Source organism: Buteo buteo, chromosome 12, assembly GCF_964188355.1.
Source record: "Buteo buteo chromosome 12, bButBut1.hap1.1, whole genome shotgun sequence".
NCBI classification, from domain to species: domain Eukaryota; kingdom Metazoa; phylum Chordata; class Aves; order Accipitriformes; family Accipitridae; genus Buteo; species Buteo buteo.
The window spans coordinates 8,502,843-8,521,728 of NC_134182.1; the positions used below are offsets into that span (position 1 = coordinate 8,502,843).

General features: G+C 45.0%; 1 long non-coding RNA gene across 1 annotated transcript in view; it reads left to right on the forward strand.

Annotated features, from left to right (window-relative positions):
• LOC142037566 (uncharacterized) overlaps positions 1-18,886 on the forward strand; it is a 178,921-nt gene that overhangs the window by 59,937 nt on the left and 100,098 nt on the right. The window contains exon 2 of the long non-coding RNA XR_012652404.1: positions 4,013-4,097. This is a non-coding gene — a long non-coding RNA (uncharacterized LOC142037566). The remainder of the gene's footprint in view (positions 1-4,012; positions 4,098-18,886) is intronic.

Consider the following 18,886-nt stretch of genomic DNA (forward strand, 5'->3'; position numbering starts at 1 on the left):
CTGTAATCGCTCCGGAAATAAAACTAGGTGTTTGCATAAGGCTGAGGCTGCGGGTGAGCGAATGGGTTAACCCACAGCAGCTCAAGTTGTTCCAGTTTCCAAAAAGCTGTGAATACACGATTCAATTGTAAGGAGCTATTAAGCCCACCCAGCAACAACAGATTTACTCCTGGCTTCGTTGTGGGCTGTTTTCTCACATGATGAAACACCTAACCTTTTGGTACACAGCCTGCTCCCTTCTCACACCTCTTGGTGAAGGGTCTACTTATTGGGCTGCTTCTGCTGCCATGCACTTTGCTCCAAGGTTTTACCTCAAGTTCACTGTCTGCTCGTGTGTGGCCAGAGCCTTTGCTGTGTATTGCGCACAAAAAGGTAAAAGCCACCCACCTAGCTGAAAAGCAAATGTCATCTGGTGTTACACGTTCGTTGCAAAAAATAAGACAGAGCCGTGTTGCCTGGCGTCTCCCTCTGAAATATGTGTGTATGGTGTAGTCTTTCTTCTCCTCCCTCCTTAAATTGAAGGAAGATGTATGGTTTGCCCTTTGCATGTGTAAAGGGACAGATAACAGACGCGAGTGGGGTCTCACATCAGTGCTGGGTCATGTTTGGGCAAGGCCTTCCTTCTCTCTGTGGCCTGGGAGGACAGGGAAACATGGCAACCTGATGGTAATTCCCTTACTCTTGGAACCCCTCATGTTCTGTGGGCCAAATTTGTCCCTGATTGCCTCAGTTTCCCTGCTCCCCACAGGCGTTACTGCCAGCGTGGGAAGTGGGGGGCTAAGCCACCGCATGCCACATGCTAGCGGCAGCCTCTCCCCACATCCCTCGGCGAGGGCTCCCACTGCTGTGGCTCCCAGCCCTGCCCAGCCCTGCTTCTTCTCAGTGCCTTGCAGGGATCTGCTAACAGCAATGAGAAAGTTCCTGGTCCAACCCCAAGCACTTATTCCCAGGTAATTATTTAGCACCGTATCAGCACTTTGCAGCCCTGATTTTCCTGACTGAGAGACAACTAATTAAAGGAACAGGTATGCTATAGATTTATTGCCAAATGGGTAAAACTTAATAAACAGCAATGACATACTGGTTCATTAATATCTCCCTCTGTTATGTTTCTCTTTTCTTCCCTGAAATGAGATGGGATGGGCAAGAAAGGCTGAAAGCACATAAAGAGGGGAGGGCATTAACACCGTAGACAAGGAACCCATTCAAAGCAGGTGGGATACTAGCTCTTTAGAGGTAGCGACATTGAACCAAGGAGGTGCAGTAGCATTCCACTCCTGTGGCTCTTGAAGATGCTCAGCCCTGGCTCAGAGGCAGTGGTAGCAGGCAGATGCAGCCATTGCCTTCCCCACTTCTTTCTGCGTCCTCTGCCCAGCCCTCCCAGGAAAGAGCTGCTTTTTATCCCCAGAGCCAGCACAGAACAGAGAGAGATGGAAATTGCTGAGAGGCACTGGTGTGGGGGGGGTGAGCCCTTGCCACACTGCGGGCTGGCTGGAGCCAGTGACCCGTTTGGCTGGCTCCAAGTGCGAGCTAGCTGGGCCAGGCACGGGAGGGATCTTTTCCCACACAGGGTGCTGCCCTGAATTTTTTTCCCCTTCCCTCATCCCAGCTGTCATCACCTTCCTCTGCAAAAGATGAACATCTTGTTGTAAGCAGGATTTTGCCCCCCTCCCCCACTAGCAGACAGGATTGCTGGGTCTCTTCCAAAGGCTCCTGTGCCACATCTGCTCCCTTGGAGGATATTCATCCTTGGGTCAGAGTCCCTCTCCTGCCAGATCACCTACGGAAAGCTGGGCTTCCTGATTTCTTCAAGAGGCTGAAGGCTCCTTTCTGTAGGGTCATAATCACCGTATTCAGAGAGCCCAGAGTTCTCCCTGCCCACCTAAACCCATCTGTCTGAATCATAGTTTCTGTGGGAGCATGAAAAGTGTTGAGAGGTCTCAGAGACTGATCTCCAAAATCAGAGGAGGAGTGGCTGGCTAGCTCAGAGAGCCCCAGGATGAGCTTACAGACTCATTTGAAAGGCAAATTTTCAGTGTGAGAGGGATCTCAGTTCATCTCTCTCTCCTTCCAGCTGGTGGACTCAAGTTAGAGAAAGAACAGGAATACTAGTGTCCAAGGAGGCAGCCGTCTCAGAGACCTTCGACCAATCTTCACCCCAAGACATCTATGCCAGGGCTTCCCTAACCCCACATGTCATAGGTCCATGATTATATTTGCCATATCCTTCTGACCTGATAGATATTTAAGTAGTCTATTCAAGGTATTGCTGATTCTGTGGGAAAAAACTGTTTTGAACAGTTTCCTTGCCTCTGGTGTTAATGCCCTCCTTTTCAGGTGGGATGCTGCTTTCAGGCTTTGTTGCCCATCCCATCATAAGGAAAATGACTCTTGTTTCAGGGAGGAAAAGAGCAACATAAGATTCTTGGTCTCCTGGAGGAGAAAAGGTTGCAAATACTGAATGGAGGCAGGTCATCCCTCCAGCTGCATGGCAGGTTCCTCCTGCAGGTGTGTTTGTAAGGACAGGCAACACATGTGGAGAGATAATACAGAGAGAGAGACTACCCAATGCCTTTCACACAAGTCACGCAGCTTAACAGTTACATACACACAGTAGCGCTGGGAAGCTGTGTTTTTCCATAGAGCTTTAGTGGGAGGCAGGGTTAGGAGGTCATTTTGTTCCTAAGAAAGTTGTCCAACACCTGCAATGCTATCAGAGAGATGCCATGAGAGCATGCTTCTCATGGGGGGAGAAGGAGACCTGTACTATAGGTATAATAACAGAAAAAGCCCAAGGTAGAGAAGTATAGCTGTTTGGAGAGGGAAGCCAGCTAGATCTTATTATAAGGATCACCGGACAGAGGTAGGTGGGTCCTGAACGAAACACCTGGGAGAAGACTGGTGCTATATAAAGATGGTTAGTTGCTTCTGTTTCACTGCTGGAGGCTTTTCAGGCTGCTGAGATTCAAAGACTTGGTCTCTTGTGTCTTTCATTGGAGAAGGTGTTTCTGGTTGTAGAGTTTGGAGCAGGAGTCGTCTTTATCCGGTTTGGCTTTTAGTGGAGGAGTTGGGCTTTGGGTTGGAGTACAACGTAATCTCTCAGACAAGGTAATCTGCCTTATTTTGTAGACTATGATTAGGACATCTTCTTCTCCTTTCTTCTGGTACTATAAAGGGAAATGGTTAAGTTACTTCACACCAAAAAAGTGTTGACTTGACCTCTATGCTGAAAAGATACTGGGGGGTGGCAGGGAGGAACTGGCCACTACTAAACCAAGCTGTTAATGGTAACTGTGGGATCTACGTGTATGGGCCAGTAGAGTACCTCTGTGGTTGTCTCTGGCTGGCTAACAGTAACCAGATCCGTTAGAGTCTGAGGCAAGTTAAGTGTGGAAAATTTCCAGCTTGTATTAATCAGGGGATCAGAGTAGGTTGTGATAGTTTATAGTAATGCTCCTCTCTAGTCTTGAAATCTGGTCTCACAGTTGTTAATTACTAGGTGGTATTGGTCAAAATTAAAAAGGCTGTGTTATTTTCAAGGCCTCCAAGAAAGAGAATTAAAGAAACATAAAACTTGTGAGAAATTGAGCAAAACAGTTGAGATGACACCTTTAACGTGCTTATATTCATCCTCGCCATTTACTGATGTAGACAAATATAAGAAAGTCTGAAAAAATAGAAATGCATACTAGCATCAGTCTTCCCTTGGATTTTTTTTCAAGGATCCCAGATTTCTAGGAGGGAGGCAGAAAACAACCTAAGAAACCATTTTGGCTGCCACTAATGAAGTTCTTAAAATCCCCAGTTATTGCTAAGACAGGTGAAAGTTAAAAATTAACATCAACACTGTGTGTGCCAAACATGGCTAGTCTAGGGTTTCTGGAGCACTAATACTTGCCTGTTGGCCTTTCTCACTGGACCATAACCTGCTCCTTGAGTTATTCTGCGCAATGTGTTAATGGTTTTCTGAGGAGACAGGAGTATTTGACTGCCACTTCTTTACAAATTGCAGGGAGGACCTATCCTGGACGGAAAGCGATCTGCCTCTGTGGGGGATCCTCATCAGGTGGAAGGCTTGGTATGCTATCTGAGAAGAGGTGAGCGCTCGTGTTTGGGCCAGTTCCCAGCTGCGTGGTATTTCAGGTGGTGATTTGTGCCAGAGCAAAGCCTGACCAACCAAGGTGATGCTGCTACTGCACTGAGCAGTGCTATACGGCCACGTGAGCCATGTGCTTACCCTATAGAGATCAGAAAGACACATTCCCGTGTTTATTCACACAGGCCTTGCTTGCTGTGCAGTACAGCAGCTCTTCAGGGAAGATTGTTTCAGTGGTTGTTTATCACCAACTCCCAAGTGCTTGAGTTATCAGGTAATAAATAATTTGAATGAATAATAGCACAAGTATCAGAAATCTAAAGTCAAGTTGAGGCCAGGAAAAAGAAGCTGTGAATTTGTACCACCTGTCCCTGGAAATGGGGAATGCTGGGGACAGATACAAAATCATGTGCAGAAATCCTAGCTTACTCCAAGGAAAATTTGTGATCTTTTATGGACTTCAGCACGTAGGAACAATATGAAAATGAGTTTTGCTTCAGTATGCAGTGCTTACTGCTCTGTGCAGAGACAGATTATTCTGAATGGAGAGCAGAAATCTGACCAAATCGACGCAATTATTTCAAAATACTTTTTTTTTTTTTAAATCATGTTCTTTTCAAATAGTGGAATTGTTCTGTTACACTCAGGTGCGAACTGCTGCTGTTCAGGGACTGTATTGGTTAAACTTTTAACAAATATTACCACCTGCTGGGCACGCCGCAGCAGTGCAGCTTCTAACCATTTATTCCAGCAAGTAATGAAGCTCTTCCCTGCCCGAGCAAGGCATTAGGTCTCCTGGCTTGGAAACTTTTCTGAATTTCTACTAAAGCCAGATCTGTTGGCTTGATCAGTCCAGCAAAACTGGAGATTTGCGTCTTCGGGTGAACTTAGCACTGAGGGATCTTGGTTTGTGTTTTGGTTTGTACTTTCAGGCTTAGAAACCCTGCCTGTACAGGATTTACACAAAAAGTGTTTCTCGCTTGCTGGTACATTTTGCTACTAAAAAATGTATGGAAAACGTGGCACCCGGGGTGTTGAGCCAAGAGGTGATCCTACAGCCTGCCTCGATCACACACCCTGAGCGGGGAGAGCTGTTGTCTCACCCCACTGGACCTACTGATGCTGCTTGGGATGCAGTGGGAGGGAGGGTAAGCTTCTGCCATGGGACACCTACCACCAGTTCAGCCAGTGCCACACATGGTCAGGCTTGGCCACTGGTCGGAGCTGGTTAAAAACACACTAAAATTCAGTTCTCTTCATTCTCCTCCCTCTCCTAGGCTAGAATTGGGGGAAATATTATACTTTTCAGGCTGGTTTAGCAAGTAGGACTGCAAGACTGGGATGCAGAGATTAAGTATTCCTTTATAAATCTCCCAGAGGCTTTCAGTCCTCTTGTGGACATCTGGTTTCTCAGTCAGTGGTTGGTGAACAAGCAGGATATTGGCACTTTGAGCGTTCCCTCCGTGAAGCAGAGCTGGTAGGTACCATGGCTCTACAGCTATTATCAGTTTATAAATAATTCTTTGTATTGTGGTTAATATTCCCAGCTTCTTTGTGCTGTGGCTTGCTCTGGACTGGTCTAAGCCCAAGCCAAAAGGGTGGTGGGAGGTGGTTAGTCCTTCCCCTTGGACTAAACGGAGTTGCTGAACGCTCATTTGTTTAGTAATATTCACCGTAACAGAGTTTGGTGCTCAAAAGATGGACCTATGAGACCTGGCTGACCAAGAGAGGCTTTGCTGGGACTCCTGGGGCAAGTGGATGCCAGGACACTCTGTGGTATCTATTCTGAGGGAACAGCAGCAGCCCACAGCTAAGAGAGGATAGGGAGGGAAAAGCAAGGCAAGAGCTTCAGGGAAACGGCCTGACAGGGTGTGGGTGTCTTTCGTTCATTTGATTCTTGATTTGTCAAACATCAGGCCTTTGTACTTGCTTGGATGCAAGTGTCTGCTTGCAAGGAGACAACATTTCCAAATCTAATTTTATTCTCTTGACTGGAAGACACACACACCCCCCCTCCCAGCGTTTTGAGCTTAGGCTGACTGATGGCTCCAGCTGTGACAGGAGAGGGCAGCAAGAAACTAGTCAGGGCTCCAGCAGGTCCGGCAGCCCCTTACCTCTGTGCTACTCCAGTACTTGCTTTCCGCTTTTCCTCAGTGCACTCTTCCTCACGCAGTGATTTTGTGTGACTGCATTGTCTGTGGTGACTGGTGTTTACCAGCAGCTACACTGCAATGGTACAGACAGAAAAGATGGGATCTTCTCTCTGAGCATCTGTCTTTCAAGGAACAATGCCTCTGGCAAGAGTATCAAGCCTGTTTCAGGGATATTAAATTTTTCCCTCGCTTTCCCATCAATAGGTTTGTTTTAAATTGTAGCTGTTTTTGAAAGATACATAGGAGGCTTTCCTAGTTTCATAAGGATACTAGCTGAAAGCAAGTTTTAGAGCACTTATGAGCCTCGTTTTCCACAAAATTGTATGAAGTCTCACAGCTTCACACACGAAGCCTCATGTTTAGGAAGATCAGAAACAGCTCCTGGCCCAAACCAATACTTCACACAGCAATTGCATTTATTTTTTCCTCTTTATCCTCACAAAGATGCCTTACCTGACCTGAAGAGCCCAGACCAAGCAGCCTCCCCACCATGCAGGGCTCCCTCCCAGAGTGCCCACCCAGCATCAGGTTAATTATGCTTGGCAACCCAAATGGCCATAAACCCCCTCCAGGAGTACAAGAGGCGTGACGGGCAGAAAAGCTGCCAAATTTGGGGCTTGACAGCTGGGAGCCTTGAGGAGCCATTTTCTTTCTGTGGTTTGGATCTGAGTAAGTGAAGTTTGACCATTTCCATCGTGCTGGGGGTACTGTCCCCTGTGATGGAGCCAGGTGGTGTCACCCCATTCCTGCGTGTCCCTCCGGTGCCCAGCGGTCCTCCACCCTTGTCCCTCAGCAGCTTGGAGCAATCCCTCCTGGCCTGGTGGAGCAATCCTGCTTCCGAGCACCCTCCTGTCCTCCTCTGTCACCAAATTATAAGATATTTTTCCACCTCTAGAGGACACTGTGGCCTGCCATATGCTCGCTCCTCCGTGGTGCTCCGGAGGCAGCAGCCCCGTTCAGTGGCTGCCTGGCAGAGGTGGCACAAGGCGGTGGTGGTCCCATCACGCCCAGGTTGGGAAGGGGCTTGAGCGGCTGTCAGGGGCACTTGTCCCTCTTCACCTCCTCTGTCCTGCTCTGTTCTACAAACCCATGAGACCCTGCTGGCTTCTGCGGCTGGCCAGGATGAGGCAGGGACTCCCAAGTACTTTGTAGGTGTGGGAGAACATTTTCTTGCTCTCAGCACGCATCTGTCCAGAGGTCCTCTAGATTTTGCCTTTTCAGTCCATTGCCTGGATGTCCTTCCTTCTGGGTCTCCTATTTTGATCCCACTGCCGTTCCCCCCACCCATGATAGCTGGCAGACAGGGAGCTGTCAGGCTGAACACAAGCCCAGGGAGGTCTTCTCTTTTCCTGTAGGGCTGCACTAGCTTTCATCTGCTTTCTTGCCTGTTCACAAGCCTTGCTGACTTAGACTTGTCCTTTTTTTTTTTTTTTTTTCCCCCCTGTTGGCTCATTCTGGTATTTTGCATTACAATAGGTGACCTTCTTAGAAATTTGCTAAAAAGATGCCTTTTTATGTTCAAAGGACTTACGGACTACGTGAGCAGAACAAACTTTTAAAAGTAGTGGTGGTTGATCAAGAGGTGGTTGTTTACCTGGAAGCAAACAGTGAAGTGTGTGAACATAAAGCAGCAGCAATGCTGCTAGGGTGCTGGGGAGATGCCATACAGCTCCAAGTTGTTTATGCCATAGGTGTCCTGCAGCCACATTGTTCCTCCTTGCAAGCTCCTTCCAGATTCCACAGAATGGCTTGTTTTGCCAGACTCCCCTGAAGCACTCAGCGGCAGAGCCAAACTGTGATGTTCTGCGCCAGGCACGTAGGGGTGCAACCGGGGAAGTCTCCCTGTCATAGTGATAACCACTGGCAGCAGTTTTGGACATAACGGTGGTCCCCTTTCAGCATGTGTATAAGTAATGTTAGGTGCCCGGTACTGTTTTTAAGTCTTGTGGTACTCCTCGCAGGTGAAGAAATATCCTGGCTTTGAGAATCTGAAGACTGGCAAAGCTAACAGTAGAGTAATATGATCTCATTTTAATTGAATCAGAAATGAGGCCGTTTGGGGGAAGAAGGATTTCTGTTCCATACCAAAGTTTGGCTGTGGTTTGTGCATCCGTGGATGAACACGGGCTGAGTTCTTCCCACAAATTCTGTCCTTCCTGTGAAGTGCATCTCCAGCTTTAAGTCAAATCCGAACTATTTCAGGGGTTTTCCAGTTTCACAGGGAGATCACAAATCCATTGGAACCTGCCACTGAAAGCAAAACCAGGCAAGAAATACCAAAGAACGAATCATGATAGGACCCCAGGTTGCTACTGAATTTGGGGTTCTGCATGTTGCTGGTGACAGACTGTGGGCTGCAGAGCAGGAAAGCATATGGTGTGGGTGGCAGAGCATGCAGGGGGGATGATTTTTTTGCACGCAATGATTTTTTTACATGTAAATGAGGATGAAAATTTTCCTCAAATTATCTAGTTTTGATTTTTGAGAGAAACTGGCGGGTGGGAGAGTGGAAAGCAATGGCTTCCTGTGCAGAACAGCTTTTTATAATTGCCAAAGTTGAGCACATCCTTGGTTTCCAAGCATTTTGTGAGAAGCAGCAGCATAAAACTGTGCAAGTGGTAAACCTGAGCACAAGATAGCAGTGGTGAAGGCAGAAGCCAAAAGCTCCTGCTTTGACACCACAGAAACCATCTGCAGAAGTCTTGTGGAGCAGGAAAAGATGGGGTCACTGTTTCCTACCATGTGCAGGCACTGAGATGCATTAGTGTGCCATCGTAGATATATCCAATTTTCTGATGCTACTTTGCTACCCCGTGCCTGTGATCCACCTCCCCTCTGCCAGGGAGGTGGACGTGGCGTGGCGGCAGCAGCCTCGGTGTGTAACGCAGGCACTGACCTTTCCCACAAATGCTTTTCTCCGCAGCTCTCAGGACATCTGCTGGCCCTGGAGAGTCTTGAAACAATGCGGGTTTCCTGGCCCTCTGTGTGGTTTTTCCTCTTATAGGAAAATATATGCTAGAATATCTGCTCTGTTTTCCAGTTGCTTTGTCCTAGTGTTAGCACATGTGCATTATGCTTGCAGGGAGCCCGTAACGGTGCAAAGTCATGGTGAAAATAAGATGATTTAGAGGGAGATACGTAGGGACAAGCTATCTTGCTTCAGAGCAATGCCCTGTGTGGAGGGACGTTTCTGCACAGCAGTTTACCCTGCTGTGCTTCTCGCACAAGTTGGGCAGGTTTCTCTCAACTGTGGGTCTCCTCGGGGGTTTTTTAACTCTCTCCCCTTGCCAGTCTCTGCATTTGTACCATATCCCATCCAATACCGCTCATAGTCTGACCTGCTGCAGACCATTGCCTTCCACCCACATCTTTTCCTGAGCTCAATAACTTATTCGATGAAACCGTATCTCCGAGACAGACATCAGTTTTGAAAACGGTACTGGCAAAGCTATTGCTTTGCTTGTTAGCCTGTGCCCACCACGGGATACCCTGCGCTGGCCTGACTTCAGTGCCATGGGTAATTTTTCTACCGCTGTTCATCACATTTTTTAGACCATTTTCCTCCTGTGAAGACACACATGTTCCGTAATCTAGTCACTTCTTACTGAACTAAGCAAATCAAATGCTTTAAATGCCACTATAAGGCAGCTTCTGCAGCTGCTGAATCACATTTGTGGGTTGTGTTTTTTTTACACCCTCTCCAATTTTTCAGTATACTTTTTACAAAAGTAAACCAGGATTGGACAAAATATTTCAGTATTTGGTCTTGCCAAAACTGTGTACAGAGTTAAAATCACGATAGGATGTTTTTTAATTGTTTTAAAAACCCATGGTCTATGAATGGTAACATTTAGCATTCTTTCTTAATATGGTTCCTTCTGCTACCTCAAATATACTGACTAAATCCTTTCTCCTAAAACATTACTGTCTGAGGTTTCATTAAAGCTGTGAAGAATGTGTGTGAAAATGGTTCTGGTAAGTGATTGTTCATGGGAGCTGGGAATTGTCACTGTTTACATTTTTTCAAATTTCCCCGAAAGGTTTGATGTGTGGTATGGAGAACTTTATTTTCTACAGGAGCCAGCTGAGTCAAGCGGCTGTGGGGAGGAGGAGGAGGGGCAGGGTGGAGTTTCAGGGCAGGTTTCTCCAAAACTGCAAGCGGGCATATTTTTAAATGCAGACAATTGACCATGTGCTGGTGCTCCCCAGTACGAACAGATGGGGGTTAAAACCCAGCCACGCTGTTTCTTTGTGGCTGCTGTCTCACAGGGCATCCTCTGGCTGCTGTTTGATTGACTGGGAAGAAGCAGGATTTCTTGTTCACTACTACAAGCTCATTCATTTGGTAACACTATCTGCGATCCTCTTTGAAATCCCCAAAGCAACTGTTAATAGCTGGGTCCCAGGAAAAGCGATACGGCAGGACCAGCCCACGGGGAGGCCAGTTGCCTAGCATTGCACTCGGTGTTGTGAAACAGTTGGCTGAGCCATCAGACTTGCTCAGCTAAATGAATTAAGTAATCGCACGGCCCTGCAGAGAATATTAGTGAGGAATTTCCATATTGCAGCTCTTGATATTCCCGCCTCGCAGCCCTGTTACCACAAATACAAGGCTTTGGCTGAGCAGGCAGTAATTTGATATTAAATGAGGTTCTTATTAAGCAGATGCAATGAAATAGGGCAGAGTTTTATGTTGCATTAGTCAACTAAATGCTTTTTATTAGCATTCATTAGCATGAGGGATAACTGAGTGCAGGGTATTCTTTAGCCAAAGATTGACCCTTCAGAAGGAGGGTAATTAAGCAGCTAAGAGCTTGGGAATAGGAGCTAGGCCACACACGGCATACAGCAACTTGCTTGCTCTCTCTTCTGGGAACCACCTCTGCAAAAGAGGTCGTGAGGAAACTTGGGGGATGGCCCGCTCTGCCTGGGGATGAAACTCCTCCTTGTCTCATTCTCCAGGTGTTAATTTGACAAATCACAAAGGCCTCTTGGAAAGTAAACCATTTGCACAGGCACACGTTGCTCTTTCTTTCAGAATGAGCACATCGGGCTGTCAGCCATGGAAATAATGCTTTTTTTTTTTTTTTTTTTTTTTTTTTTTGGATCGTGGAGCTTCTTAGTAAAGGTGGTATAAAAGGAGATAAAAGCTCTGACTCTTAGTTCTGGCCTGTTAACAAATGTGCACAAACATACATTTCTGTCAAAGTTGGCTCCACCGCGGTGGCAATGACCATGTCAGTAGCTTCCCCACAGGGATGTCCCTGCTCCATCAGGGATATGGAGCCAAGAACTGGTGGAAAAGCCACCCAGAAATCACAGGTGCCTCTCTGCCAGCCAAGGCTGGTTTTGTAACAGTAAGCTGTGGATTGTGTTATCCACCTTGCTTGTCCTGTTTAGGTTTCTCTGTATTAAGCTTTATCTCCATTTCTCCTTAGCCTATGCACTATGGTCAATGAATTGTTCTGCCTCCTCTCTGCATACTTTTATCCCTCATTATTAGATGCCCTAGGCCCTTTACGCACGAGATACTTTGTCAAGCCGGGGGGGGGGGGTTGTCTTGGTTTTCTGTCATCCGACAGGGTTCAGCAAAAAGGATAGTGATAATTTTATGAGAATTCCCAATGAAAGGTGTGCAAGTGACTTTGTGGTGGGTGGCTTGCATCTTGTTTGCAGTGACCTGAGAGCTCATGCCCTCTGGCCTGGACTTGCTCTGGTCCTCTTGAATTTGAAAACATTCCCAAAGCCCGGATGGTTTGGAGGGGATGAAATTTGGCCAATGCTGAGGCCTTGACAAAGCTCCCCTCCTAAGTAAAGGTGGTGATAAGTGACCATTGTAAGTTCTGGTGAGTCCTGATGAAGATTCAGGGGTACATACTGGTGGTGGCCCTCTGCCTAGACAATTCCTTAGCTCTGTGAAGCCACAAGTGGACATAAAGGTCTTCAGTTTCTCCAGAACTGAAGCATGGGTTCCACCTGTGAAGTGAGACTAGGCATCCAGGTCAGGGATCTGGGTATATTCCTCTTTTAAAAAAGGAGGGATGAAGGTTTTGAGCAGAGCAAACTGCACTAACAAGCTGTCAGGTCCACCTGTAACATTGGCTCTTGCAACAGCAACCACAAGGCAGTTGTCACTGTGGGGGAGGAGAGGAATAAGAGGGAAGAAATCATTCAGTGGGAGGTGCCATTCTGGTTGGAGTTGGAGGAGCCTATTCTTTTCCCAAACTATGGCAAAGGAAATGTCTTGATTTAGAGGATGAAAGAGGGCACCTGCAGTGGAGATGTGACAAGAGTTGCATGGGGTCAAAACAAAACAAACCCCTTGGCAACCTTGGATTGGCATCTAGAAGTGTCCTTGGGCTTTATTTTGCACTCCTGCTGCTCATACCCCCTTGCAGTTGCCAGGACCTGGCAGAGGTAGCTGCCTGCATCCCACCAGCTGGCGTGTGTGAAGCTGGAGGTAGACCTGGCTTTCCCACTGCAGGCATCGTCCTCCTTGGCCCTTCAGCTGTGTGCGTAGGGCTGGCTGTGTCTTTGCCTGGCACCATCTATGCAGACACAGAACTGGGCACACAGATATCGGAAGACTATTTCCCTGAAGGAAAAGTGTTCTTTATTTTTTTTCTGTTCTAATTTACTAATGAAAATCAAACGTGACTGTACTTGCAGCGGCAGCTTGGAGCATGCACAAAATTCTAAGGTAGGCGTGAGAGGGGCAATGAACCAAGACCAAGCATGGAAAACTAAAAACTAAATTTTCAGAGGTAAATTACTAAAACCATACATTTTGCTGTCTGCAAGGGTTTTCTTGGGTTGAGGTAGTCTTTTAATTTTGGCAGATGCAAGGAGTAATCCAGCATTTCCTTTTTATTCCTGTTCAGCACTTGTTCTTCCAGCAAGCCCTGACTTGATAAAGTCTCCAAGTACCATTGTCAGCAGTTGTCTTTGCTTTGTTATTTAATCCAACACAAGGGGTTTCCTATTGGATATTCTTGTTTGAGATGCTTTTTTAAAATTTATGTATGTTTTTTTAATTTATTTATGAGGCCATGGAGCTTTAGTAGGTGTTGTGTATTCCTATGAAACTTGGTCATATGGTTGCTATCTTATAGTTAATTCAGTGAGGAATGTTTCAATGCAGTGTTCATTTGTGCGCATCTCTGTGAAGCTTGAGGCAGATTCCTTGATTGTACCTGCCTGAGGCCTCCGATTCCCTATAATCCTCATGTTCATTGTGTATAAAATGTATTGATTGCGCAGCATCCACAGGCAGAGCGTTTTCAAGTGTTATCACAGCTAATGGCACAGAGCAGAAACATATTCGGAAAGCCCTGTGGGTACAGTTCTCATCACAAACTTGCGTGACATATTTCATTTGGTCCAGAGCTGCAAGACTCCTTATCGAACTTTAAAATAAATAAATAAAACTTTAAAATACCATCTTTCTTAAAATATGTCCCTGCTGGCGTGGATACCCTAGAGTGAGAGGTTAAGGTTTGTTTTCCCCAGTTATCCATGCCAATGAATATTTGACTCTGAAAGCTCATGGAGAGTGAATGCCAAAGGGTCAGGAGCACATCTGAACTGAATTCGGTCTTAAAGGTGAATGGTTATCCATGGAAATAAGTTTGTGGTATTTGCCCAGCTCCTGGGGAAAAAAAAAAAAAAAAAAAAAGCCACCTTAAATTCATCATTAATTTGCTTTTTAATATTTCTCTTTCTGCATGTGATTTCCCTACTGCCTTTCTCCTTGGTACCACTGCTAAAAGTTTATCCTCTTCTATGACAGTGGTGCTAAAATACTGAGGTGACAAAACTGGACAGCCCTTGGTTTTCCACTTTCAAGTGCTCTCTGTGGGTAGTGTAGCCTGTGGTGTTCACTGTTTTGATAGCTGCTAGGTCACATTACCTGTCTATCCCCTGGCATTGTAGTAGTAACCTGGCAGGTCAGCTATTTCAATGCTATTTCCCTTTGCTACCTGGCACCAGCCATACAGCATTTTTATATACTGAATTATTTATGGACTCATAATTATTTAGCATCAATATGTCAACGTTACAATGCCCCTGTTGGCCATAAAGGAGCAAAATCTTTCTTTAATTAAAATTACATGGTCCGTGTCAACTTTCCTTGGACCCAACCTTTTAAAACTGAGTTGGGAGTTTGAATTCCAAACTAAATACCTGTGTTTTAAGCAAAGACTAAATACAGAGCTTTCTTTCAGTGAGACTTGTCTTGGAAGCCAATAATTTTATGTGTTTTAGGGAGGTTTATGTTATACTGGGGAGTTTACAATGGACTTCATTGAACTGTAGACCACAGTGGCAGTATTTTTTTTATAAGCAGCTTCTAATAAGGAGGAAGCAGCGTATAATTCAGACTGTCAGTGTTCCTGTCTAAAGACAAAAGCTTAAGAGATGCCTCAATGATGGGTTGAAAAACTGCTGAATCTTGAAAGCAAGCGGGCGATGAAGGTATTAGGCTAGTTTGTTTTAAATAATGCACAGCTGTCCCTTTTGAAAAAATATTGCATCATTTGGCATTGTAGAAATATACTGAACCACCATATAATTTAATTACGCGACCACCCTGCAAGTTCCATGAGCCAAACTCAATCCTGGCATAAGCGGGTGCAAATCCCTCTGGGAATTGCACCCGCTTACGCCAAAGCTAAATTTGATCCAGTGTTTTTTTTCCCTTCTCCCCGAGAGCTTGAAGGTATGGAGATCCACTCCGTACTGTGCTGTACTTGGAGCTATTAGCTTTTTTCCACACACAGAGCAACTCTATACTTGATGCTGAACTGACTTTTGTTATAGTTTTCAGGAGAAAAAACAACCAAAAAAAGTCTCTTGAATGCAGTATACAAAGGTAGTTGTTAAGTATTTAAGGTTATCATAACCAGAAAGCAAACTCCATCATTTTCTAAGACACATCTGCTGTGGAAACAACATCCAGTAGAGACAGCAGTGGCCTTTTGTAAAGAAGGACCAGAAGAGATCAACCATCTGTTATATGATTAACAAGACTGCTCACTTGATGACATACCTGTGATACACAGCTTTCCAGCTGATGCTTAGAGAAGTAATTAAGTCTGTATTTGTTTAGGATCTTTGCTTTATTCAAGGTGTAAGGCTGCCACTCTCCCTGGAAACTGGCCTTTGCTTCTTGAGCAATCTCCTTTTACAGGAAAAAAAAAATTCCCTAAGAAACTTCCCACATGCTCTGTGCATGTGTCATACAGCTCCCCAGGTGATTTTTTTTTTCCCCCCTACCTTGTTATGCCTGCAGGTTAACCAGATGTTTAAGACTTCTCTTAAAGAAAACTAGAGGGCTTCTTTCCACATGGAGAAAAAGACATCTCAGAATGAGTAAGAATAATAAAATCTTTGGGAGATGGGTCTGCTGAAGGGGAATGCTTTTACCGACTTTCTTTTAAACTAAAAACCTCTACCTACCTAAGGTTAATGGCTTGCTGTACACATGTGAATGTGTGCAGTCCCATAGAGACCAGAGGTGGCATGGAGCAGTGTAGAAGGTGCAGAGAAGTTGGTTCAATGTTTTCAGTCTTGCAGGACATCTTGCATAGCTTTGGCTCGCTCTGATCAGCCACAGCGAGACAGCATGTGTGTGCCAGGCAGAAGGACGTAACCCTGACTTTCTCATTTCCAGAATTTTGTTGTAAACTTCTGACTGAGATGGAAATCCAGCAAGACTTTACATATGATGTCTTCTGAGACCAACAGCTAGTGTCAGGAGAAGCCTCGTTCTTTCCAAACACTGAGAAACAGGAATCACTACTGAGTACAGAGGCAATGAAAGGCAAAAAACACATCAAACAAGTACCCAAAGTTTTTAAAATAGGCACGTAATCATGACCTTCCTACAGTTACACAGACATGTGCACGCACACATCAGCCCTTAACTTCAACAGGAGTTGCTCACATGTGTCTCTGGACAGATCTTGTCCCTAAACTGATTTATGTCCAAAGGAAACTTGGGCTCCAATTCAGGTTCAAATCAGGTTCAGCGTGGAAAATCCTGAACTTGGAGCCAGACCCTAAAGCAGCCCTTCAAAGAGGCAAACAAACAGACCAGACCAGCTTTTCTCCCTAGCTAGAGCTCTCTAGCCTCGTGCTTGGGTCTAGCACACCCTTCTGCCTCCCTCCTAACTGAAATACAATTATTTTTAAAGGGATCTTTATTCCACCCAGGAGAATACAGTGCAGGCAATTGGCTAGCGATGGTGCCTTGGAGCTCAGCCACCTGGGGCAAGTGTGAGACTGCACATGGAGGGAAAAGGAGAAAGCAGCAAGTGACAGAGAGACCCTTTTGCTGCAAGAGCCTGGGAGATTCATCCCAGAGACTCCCAGAGGTTTAAATCTCCTCTGCTTAAAGGGGCCGATACCATGTTGTTTTTACTGAATAGGCTGCTGTTGCTGATTAATTGGGGGGGTTTGTTTGGTTGGTTTGTTTTGCTATTTTTAACACAAGTAGATGTCATCATGCACTTATTTCAGTATTGCCTGTCCTGCTAACAGTGGGGAATGAACTTCTGTCATGATTGCGCATGACTGGGCAAAGACTGGTCTTTGGGAAAAAAAGGTCAAACAAATGTGACCTGTCCTTTTCCTGACAAAATAATGAAGATGCTTAGATTTCATTTATCTGCTTCTTTTCCTAGAGCATGTTGCTCACTCTTGGTGAAAACTGTTAAGTAACCAAATTAAAATGCAATATGCTATTACAGCTAAGAGCATCCAGTTAAAATTCATCCTACTGCAAACACCAGCCCAATCAGTTTAGGGATGGGCCAACTGAATAAATATAGGCTGCAGTACACCCAATTGCCTGTCACTGAGGAGTCATGTCAATCTCATGCCCACGTTCACTGGTACCTTCACCTTTGACTTGAAGCTTACCCTGCTCTAGCACAGCCACCAGGCTGACATCCACCCCAGGATATCAGCAAGCACAATCTCATTTTGGAAAACACATTTTCATATTTATCAAGCAAAATCTTGCAAGACTTGCATTCAGCTGCTTGTTGGGTTTGGGGTTTTTTTTACTTCGGCTTATAGTAACTGTTCGGACTGAAAAATACTTTTGGAAACTCAACCAAAGAGACCTGTCTTCTCACCAGATTTAGATTTCTAACCGAATGCAGATGTGTATCTCATTTGGAAGAATATCCCTCCTGTGCTTCTGAATACAGGTGGAATCAAGCTATCTAATGATTTCCAAACACTTGCACTCCTCAAAACTGACCTGTTTTTGAAAGAGCAACCACCTATAACACCTACTTGACAACAGGACTTGAAGGATTTCCAATAGCCAAACTGTGCTTTTCTCAGCTGCTTACCAATGCCATGGAGCAAATCTTTGTTGAAGATCACTCTCGTCAAACATATTCATATTTTTTAAAAGGTTCTCAATCCATCTGTGAGAAGTATCTGAGTAGCTTGACTACCTATTGCTCCCAAATTTTTCCTGTCATCTCACAGAGGCATTTTAGATCAATTGGTTTGATGAGTTTCCATGTTTCCGTACTGTTATTTTAGCTACAATCTGAGCAACACTTATTATACAGTAGTGCATGCAGGTGTATCCTAAATAGCTGGAATCTTAAATCTTGCATTTATCTTACCCTATCCTTTCTCAATTTCAAGGGGTAGGTGACCATTAAACATTATTTTGAAGCAACTTTACTTTTGCTGCCTGTTCTTTTGGAAAATTTCTTTTTTTTTTTTTTTCTCTGCTCACCTTACAAATAAAGCCCAGGAGTTTAATGAGGGAAAACAAGCATATAAGTGTATATTCTGTGCATTAGATAGTACCATTGTAACCCAACCCAAGAAAGGGTCATCTATTGCTGTGTTTCTACAGGCTGCACTCTGCTCACTTTTGTTTGCCAGAGACTAACATAGTTGTGCTTCTTGCTATGTACTGGCTTGGGCCAGAGTTGTAGCCTTTCCATTCACCTTTTTGCAACTTCTACTCTTGAGCAAATTACTTTCACAGTTTTGCAAACGATTCTGTCTATCGACCCTGAATACTTACTGTCATGAAGTAAGTGAAGATGTGAGATTGGGGAGAAAGATGAATCCAAGTTAATACTAAAAACTTCACATGAATAAGTGATGGTTTGAAAATGTGCTTGTTTCTTGCTGATTTACTGCCTGGCCTCATTATCACCATCATACTTCCTTTTTCTGTTTCCTGTTTTGAGCCTTGCTTGTCGCATCATTTTGAATCAACACCACAGGTTTTGGGGGAACAAGGTGCTGAGTTAACACAGCACCTTTTTGAGCATTCAGAAAAATGTCAGTCATCAGAATTTCCCATTCATTTTTTTACATTCAGGCCAAGTGACCTGGCTGCAGTATCTGTGTGCTTCAGTCTCTGAAGGTGATAGTGTCAGGGGAAAGCTTGTTTTCTCCCTGACTTGGGCACGGACCTTTCTTCAGAGAGATACTGCCAGCAAGGTGCTAATGAGAGCTGACTGTGTGGGATTGATTTGTGATGCTGGCATCCACCCGTCAGCTTGTTTTATTTTAGCCATTAACAGGGAGAGCAGCTTCTTTAAATAACCCTAAAGCAGCAAGTAAAACTATTACCTAAATCAAAAGCAATTGC